This window comes from Dermacentor andersoni, chromosome 4 (genome assembly GCF_023375885.2).
Source record: "Dermacentor andersoni chromosome 4, qqDerAnde1_hic_scaffold, whole genome shotgun sequence".
Lineage (NCBI taxonomy): Eukaryota > Metazoa > Arthropoda > Arachnida > Ixodida > Ixodidae > Dermacentor > Dermacentor andersoni.
The window spans coordinates 109,101,240-109,109,919 of record NC_092817.1 but is presented as its reverse complement, the minus strand read 5'-3'; positions in this window follow the sequence as shown (position 1 = coordinate 109,109,919).

Here is an 8,680-nt window from a genome sequence, read left to right as displayed (position 1 = left end):
ACCCGCAAGCAAAAATTCTTCCCTGCGTTTTCCCATATTGCAGCTGAGGTACCACGTCACGTGTTCTTCGCACACCACGGATTTTTTTTTTTCTTCAACGGGACGGATTCTTTGTTTCATTATTGGCGCGTTGCAGTAGGTTGGTAATTAGGTTCGTGTCTCGCCTCGTTTTCATAAAAGAAAATGTTTGACCAATGGTCGACTCGAACCTTTGCCATCAAGCGCGTAGACCAGTGTTCTAACCACTACACCACGATTTTTTTTTCAGCTTCTTTATTCTTTATTGACCAGGTCACGATCGCACGCATACTTCTGCTTTTCCAAATGAAGCCAGTTATTTTGCACACTCGACGCGTGAATCACGTGCTACTGTCTCATCTTCTTTCTCTGTGACAGGTCGCGTTTTGAGGCACCGTGCTAGATTTCACTATCTCTGGGACCAGCCCACTTTCCACAGCTTTCATCATAGTGGTTTACGCTACGCATATAAACTGTGCGACCTTGTACCCACTTCATAATCGCCCGAGTTAACAATGTTTAAACATGTCTTCGATTGAGTACAAATGTCATCGTCATCTTGACATACACCGGTAGGTGCGATTGTATAATACGTAGTTGCTGATGGCATCGCTATCCATGTTTATTTCGCTTACGCTTGTCCAATGTCCATCTATAAACCAGTACTCATGATGTCGTAAGCTACCATCGAACAGCCTGTGTAGAAATGTCCTTGGTGCCATAAGATAGGCTTTGACGTAGTGGTCTTCGTCGTGCTTCTGCCGCCATACACAAATTCTACTAAATTTACGGAAACACGTTGGTTCACCTGGTAAATGTTTGTGCAAAACTTAAACAATGCTGAAAGCGTTCGAGTTCCATAGAAGGCAAACTGCAGTCACGGGACATCAATCGCAGCCCAGCAGCAGCGTCTGTTCGCGAAAGCGGAATCAAGACACGCTGACCACTTTCATGTGCAGATGCGGCGGCTTCATCGGCGTGGTCATTCCCGCTGATGCTGCAATGTCCTGAAAGGCATTGAAAGATTATGTTGTGTCCCTGGTCATGGCTGCGATGATACACGTGTCGAATTTCTGAGGCCGGTTGTTTATTGGGTCCGTGGCGTATTGGGCTATGTATGCACTGAAGGGCTGCCATGGAGTTACTAAAGACTGTCCATTGTTGCGGTGATTCCTGATTCCGGCACCCGTCGATGTGGTCACACATTAAGTTCTTAATTTGACTTCTTCAGATTTTGCCGGGACGATGACTGCAACAGCTGAGCTGCTGAGTTTTACCGAACCATCTGTGTAGTCTTGTTGCCGGAATCTGTGTACGTTGTGAATGTCTTCCAAAGTGGCTTGTTTCAAAGCTTGCAACGGCGCTCCAGCTTTTTTTCTGATTCCTGGAATTGTCATTTGCACTTGCGGCTGGTGTAGACACCACAATGGGTCTGATAATCGTATAGCAGGCGTAAATAGCTATGGCAATTAGGACTGATGTCTTACAACACTTTTGGCAAAAATTTAATCTGGCCTCTTTGCTGGAACGCAAGCAAGACCGTGTCAAGGAATCCGAGTCAGGTGTCGAATGTGTTCGCTCAAGACATCTTTCACCATGTGTCGTTTGCGTTCGTTGTCTCCGGACACTCGAATGCACCTACAACCTGGGTTACCACGACGCAAAGACACCATGTTGTACCGTCTGTGGCTAGGCGTTGCATTTACGAACTAGTATGCTTTCCTCATTGGAATGGCCAACAGCCCCATGTGGGCCACATGCAACATTGATAAGACGCTCGCACATATTATCTGTGTCTGCTCGCGATATAGTGACCAGAGACAAGTGATGTGCAGAGTACTGGACCAGTTGGACAATCGTCCACTATCAGAACTCAAAGCTTTAGGTCAGTGCTTCCGCAGAACATCCGCGCTCAAGGCCTTATAAGGTTCCTGTGGTCTACGGAACTTCACGATAGACTTAAGAACGCCGCCCCCTACCGCACTGCATGGTACGTGGTTTGTTCGTGCTCGTCTCTATTTCTCTCTATCTCCCCCTTCCGCTCCCTTTCTCTTTTTATCCTCTTCACCCTTCCCCTCGTACAGGGTAGCCAACCGGAACTGCCTCTGGTTAACCTCCCAGCCTTTCTATGCATCCTTTTCTCTCTCTCCAAAACAATGCTGGATGGCTAGGTACCGGCAAAATGTTTCACACTACTTCGATTTCCACAGTGAGTGCGATCTGCAGAATTTTTTTTCTTTCCTTGCCTTTCTTTGTCGCAGCGCGGCGCATTTACCGAAATCACGTGCCTTAGTCAGTTTCGCGACAGGTTGTGCTTCGGTAATGCGTGTGACCTGGATTTTCCTACAGGAAGAGGCGACCCGTTCCAGAGCATGGGTGCACGGTCGATCGTTTGAGGTAGAAATGTTTTTCGCGCCAAGGGCGAGGGGGGGGGGGGGAGGCGGTTGCGGTGGTTTCACACTTTGCAGATACGATTGTCAGAGCCTAATTTGCACCCCACAATGGTCTGTTTGTAATGCCCGAAACCAAGCAAGAGGCACTTCAAGTTGATATATTCTTCTAGTTTGCGCTTTATATCATGTTACTGATTCTTGTGCCCTAATAAGGTGTATTTTTAATTCATTGCTTCATGGAAACCCGTCTGGCGAAGAAGGAGCATAATTGAATTTGTACGCGCAATCGCCAAGAAGTAAATTTACATTCTATTGATTCTTTAATTCTCGCTTGCGTGTTTTATTTCACTTAGGTGTATTTCTGTGCAAAGAGGAGTAGCCACAACCGATTGAAGAGACGAATATCTCAAATATAATATGCAAAAAGAAAAGAAAGAGAAATCTTTTTGATGCAGCTTTTACACTTGGAAAAACAAAGATGAACGCGCTGGGCTTTTGCGAACGACTACAGTACCACAAATTCTTACAAAGAACACCCGTTTAGTATATACATCCATCAACGCAAGGTGCACTAATCAGCTTCTCATTTGGAAGAAATTGCGATGCTGATATGACGCGGTAGGTAGACATAAATTGACAAAAGAATATTGTGAACACTCTTTTCCCTAATATCACTAGTACCTTGTGTTCTCGTTCTAGTTAGACGTTCTCGTCAACAGTGAACCAATTTATATTTATCACATGGCTCGAAAGCAGAATTTGAAGTAATCTTCACTTTTTTTCGAGAAGGAAGGGTGTTAACCGAGGAACTCAGTTTTTATTAATCATATCATGGGAAGCCAACAAACAAATGCACCAAGGAAAGCATAGGGGAAATTCCTTGTACTTAATAATTGAATTAAAGAAATGATAAATTAGTGGCAATGAAAGTGGATGAAACAACAGCTTGCCGCAGGTGGGGAAAGATCACACGTCTTCGAATTACGCGTGCGATGCTCTAGCCAATTGAGCTACCGCGGCGCGGTTTCCCCATCCACTTTCTCCGGTATTTATGTGCTGCTATACTAGAACTAACCTTGGGAGTGTTAGCCAGCGCCATCATTCACAAACCTTGGCGCCGGATGGGGAACTCTTCTTCGTGTTAATATTTTTTTTATTGCGTTTTGCAGTAAGCTGTAGCTTGCGACAAAATTTTTTTGCACAAGAACTTCCTCCCCAGCTGTAGGTACTTGCTACAAGGCTAGCAACATTGTAAAGACAATATCATTGTGCAATCACCTTCAGATAAATGATTGGGGTTATGAAACTTTCGTATAAATTACCTTTAACTTTTATTTATTGCTTCAAAGTGTCCACCTAATGTACATTTGCAGCAAACCCGTTTACATAGTGAGTTAAATATATTATAGTATTTTATTTATGTGACGGTTGCCTCTGATATACATTGTTTGATAATTTGTACTTGCAATATTTTTCTCTCTCCTAAATGAAGCGATGCGAATTAGAGAAAGAGAAACGGCGCGGGTTGCCTTAAAAGTATTAAAAAATCTTCTGCCACTCTTCTTGCGTTTAGCGTAAACATCTTGCGTGAAAGAAATCATGAAAACACTGCCTGCAAGACAGAAGAGCAGAGGAAAAAATAATTCTCCCTCAGAGCATATACTTGTCATCGTTGATCGCTACAGGCACCTGATTGGTGGATCCGCTAACTGCATTTTATTACATTTTTGCGGAAGCAGATGCTTCGCCCTAAGCTGCTGATAAAAGCATTAGGAGTATTTGCATTATTGAATACATCTCATTATCATTGTCAGTGCTCAAGCTGGGAATCTATTCAACCTAGTTAAGGCGTGTTCTAGCATGCAACCCCAAGCATGTTTATGTTTGTCAACCACAAATATTACAACATTCATCTGACACAAGTTTTGTTTTTTCCTCTACACCACTCACAAGTTATGCCACAATAAAACACCAAAATAGGCTCATGCAGAGTTTGAAATGTCTACGCAACAATGTTGCAAGGTCGATGTCAATGTTTTGATGGCATACATAGCGTCCTACATTTAGCGATTACGTACCTCTTGTGCAACCATTGCTCATGCCCACTCTGGAGAATCGGCCAAGAATGGGTACACACTCAGTGGCACAGCGAGAATGGCTAGATCAAAAAAAAAAACGTAAATTAAAGCATCAGTTATATATATATATATATATATATATATATATATATATATATATATATATATATATATATATATATATATATATGTATATATATATATTTCTACAACAGAGCAGAGGAGGTGCTCTCTTTCGCGACGTTTTGTCGGTTAGCACATGAAGATTATATAAGTCCATTGGCTGGTACTTATAGCATTTGGAGCTCTAATAAGCACCCTACATTTCTATCCGGAAATATATACGCCAAGATACTGACCGATCCAGCAGCAGACAGCAGCCAATGTAAAACGCGTCACGCTTGAAAAAAAATTTCGCTTCAGAGAACTTGGCTACCTTACCCGTAAAAGAAAAATAATTGTCTCCCGACTAGTCCCATAAAATGCGACCAAAATATTCACTAGATAGGAAGCTGTAGAAGAGGCTGGAAAGACAACAACTGCAAAAACTGAATACGAAACGAGTGGAGATGCAATGCTACAGCTCCATAGCTCCTTCTAAGAAGGGACGTGTTCGAAATGTTCAAATAGCGTATAATCTCTTCACGGCCCATCGAACACTCCCCGTTTCCAAAGGAGATGAAAGCATAAAAAATCTGTCCTTTTCAGACATAAGCCAAGAAGTTCTGGCCCGTTGAGAAAATAAAGAACATGAAGTAACGGAAAAGCTGGGACACGGACTCCACTCTGAAACTCACGCAATTCATGCGTTGAGAGTAGTTTCATGTTATCAGGCGATGAACAAATGTACAGGAACTCAGTGCCCCGCTGTCACCTTCGATAGCAACGCATATGTTTATTATTGCGTTTTTATTTCGTTGTTTTATATCTTGCTACAGCGGCGTTCCGAACCTCAGCTTCATTTTCAATCTCGCCATTTTGTTTCTCTTCAAGGCAAGCGTGCATGTTTCAGGCAAGACACCCATGCTTGGTTTTTTTTATTTCTTCTTTTATGATCAGTGCTAGTACTATTATCTCGTTGCTTTCTTTCGTTTTGAAAGAAGGTTGATGAATTTGGAAAGAGCGATAAGAAAGTCATTACTGAACGGTGCACTGAAGCTATCACATAGTACGACACAGACAAAAAAGGTAACGAGATTTCTTTTTTCAATCATTCATGACCGACGCTGTGTATATATTTTAAATGAATAAGATGCATTCAAATCAGGCAGGAAGAAAAGAAAGTCATGATTAATAACGGCAACGCTGCTAAACAAAATAAAAAAATCTGCAAATACAGATTCCTGGTGCTCTCTTCCTGACCTACCACACGGAGTCAATACGCTGCCCTCCGGACACATATGCGGTTTCCAACGGGAAACTTGCGCTCATGTACGATCATATAGGGTGGATGGAGCCTGATAGGATGCATTACGTGGCCTGGTACACTATAACCAATACGACCCCCATGAGGTGCAAAGTAATGAATGGGCCAACGTGTTCCCGGACACTACACGGCCTGATCGGATGTCGTAGGAAGCTCCTTTAAGCCAGAAACGAAAAACAAATATTTGAGGAACACTAACGAAGGTCTCCATGGCTGCCACCTTGCACGTGGCTTCAGTAACCAGATAGACCTAGCAATAAAGATGAAATATGCTGAAGTACTTCGCTTGAGTGGTGTTGAATAATTTGTATTCCCAATACTAGAAGTCGGTGAAAGTAGTTTATCGGGGGAACCTTGGAAAACTCTTTTCTTTACCTTGGTACCTTGGTTACTCTTTTGTTGACGTTACTGAACCGGAATCTCATCAGAATATGAAACATGGAGCATCGCAAGAAGATAGAAAAAGGGAGTCGATTACGTAGTTATCGGCGTAAACAAAGAAACAAGCAGACATTTTTGACGCTAGAGTCGAGTGTCAGTGTAACACGACGTTGCCAACTCATCCGTCATCAGCGTGGACAAACAGCCCCAGGCCCAGCGTCTCCCGTCTTCTCTCTTTCACTTTTTCCGGCCCACTTCGTTCACTCCTGATTTCCATGTTATCGTCCGGTGTCACCATCTCGCATTTCCCCAGGGTCACCCAAGGCACTACGCCTGGGCCAGACACATATGCTAAAGCAAACTAAACAGCCGGTGAACGAAACCATTCCTCGAGAAAAGTTCGAATACTGTCATGTAAATGCCAGAGGTGCATGATCATACAGCGTACGACACCTAAAAAAAACAACGCGAATACAAAAACCGCGTATGACAGGTTACCTCGCCTTCGTTCGACCTTCGCTTGCGTCCCGAAACAGGAGCGCAGAGTACCGGGATCTTCTTGTTCTCTTTACGCCTTTTTGCCGAAATGTCCATCCGACCCTCCGTTTGTTAGAGAGCGCTTGGCTTATTGGCCTGCCGCATGACGGGATTATATTTACCCTGATCTTGACATGACGCCATAGCGACGCATCGAAAAGCAGTGGGATACCTGATCACAACCTTCGATTGTGTCGCCGCGACAATAGGCTTCCACTCGGCCGCTGTGGCTTGCATCGCGCTCCTTGGTTTCATCAGCAACGCGGAGATATGCGCCATGTTGCTCGTATGTCCACGTTGCCTGACCAAAACAGCAAAATAACTTGAAATAAGGCAACTAAACACACTCGCCTATGTGCCAACTTTGATGCAGTAATACGGACATTTGTAGTTTTTGACACGTTGGTGCAGCAACCAATTCGCGATGTTTGTCCCTTATTCACCTACTACCCTCCCGCCTGCCGAGATGTGCGTTGTAACATATATAAAACAAAATACAGAAACTAAATGGTCTATCGCGTAGGCAAGCGTCTGCAATAAAGCACAATGACTGGAATGTTATTTTTTTGTTTGAACTGCCCTTAAAGTACTTCTTTATTGCAATAGCCCTCTCACCTAAATTTCCCTAGACGTCCATATATAGGCTTTCCTCTTCTTCGGCGGTACGTTGCGTGAAATGGCCGGTGCCCACCTTTCCAACGGAAATAGCTGCACTCCGCCACTAAGCACTAGGCTTCAACCTTTAAGAGAAGTGCCTCGTCAGGCCGGTTTTCGGGAAATGGTGACTGTTGAATAAAACATTTTCACTGAAAAATACATGAAACGGCCCTGCTGGATATCCAGGGCGCTTTCGTGGCTCTCATCGCAGCAGCAGTCATCGGCTATGTAGGAAACTTGGCAAGAGAGATTTGTATCGCCTTGCACTGCCATTTTGTGTGAAAACTTCAAGCTCTATGTTATTTGCATAATGTAATATACCCTTACATGCTTCTGCGAGCTGAACTTTGGTCATTCTTTCGTTCTTTATTGAAGAAGACGCGTTAGCTGGTGCACTCTTATAGGCCAAAGCAGGTGACGCTTCCACAGCAAAAGTGCAGTAAAAAATATAGCGTTGCTCCATCTTTTTTCCATCCCTAATTGCTCATAGGTGTTATTAATGTGCGACACTTCTTGATCGCCGAGTGCCACTCGTGAAATGCGTGACTCAAGAAGTGCTCAAGAACGTGCCGGTGCAGAAATTTGTGATGAACTTATTTTTATTTAACTTTCTACAAATGTGGCGACCGGTGAGAGGAAAGCAAGACGGAGAGGAAGCAAATAGCCAATTCTGATACAGATTCTTTCTGCATTCATGACATTTGTATCTTTCTTGGTCACTATAATAACAGTTCATTCATTATTATGCGTGCTTTTGTGCAGGAAGCTCAAGGTTTCTTCTTAGCGAGGCAATAAGAAACAAAAAGAAAAACAAAGTTGCTTTCTCTGCCGCCGTCGTATGTTACGGATTACAAAAAAAAAAAAAAAAATGTGCAGATCCCACGCACTGTGCGAATCGGTGTTGTGGGAAGCATGTTGCAAGTAACTGGCTTACCAGGTGAACCACCCTGTTTCTACAAGGCGAGCGGTAGTGTTTAATACGCGAGCGCATATGTGGCGACGGTAACTAGACGATGACGACGATTACGATGGTATATGACGGTGATGGCATAATTTCTACTCCAGCCTTTCCCGAAGCGAGTCTATGATATACGAATGTTAGCTTATACATAAGTACTGGGCGGGAACACGCGAGATGATCACTGATTGTGATGTCATTCGCCACGAAGTGTGCGATAGTATGTTCATAC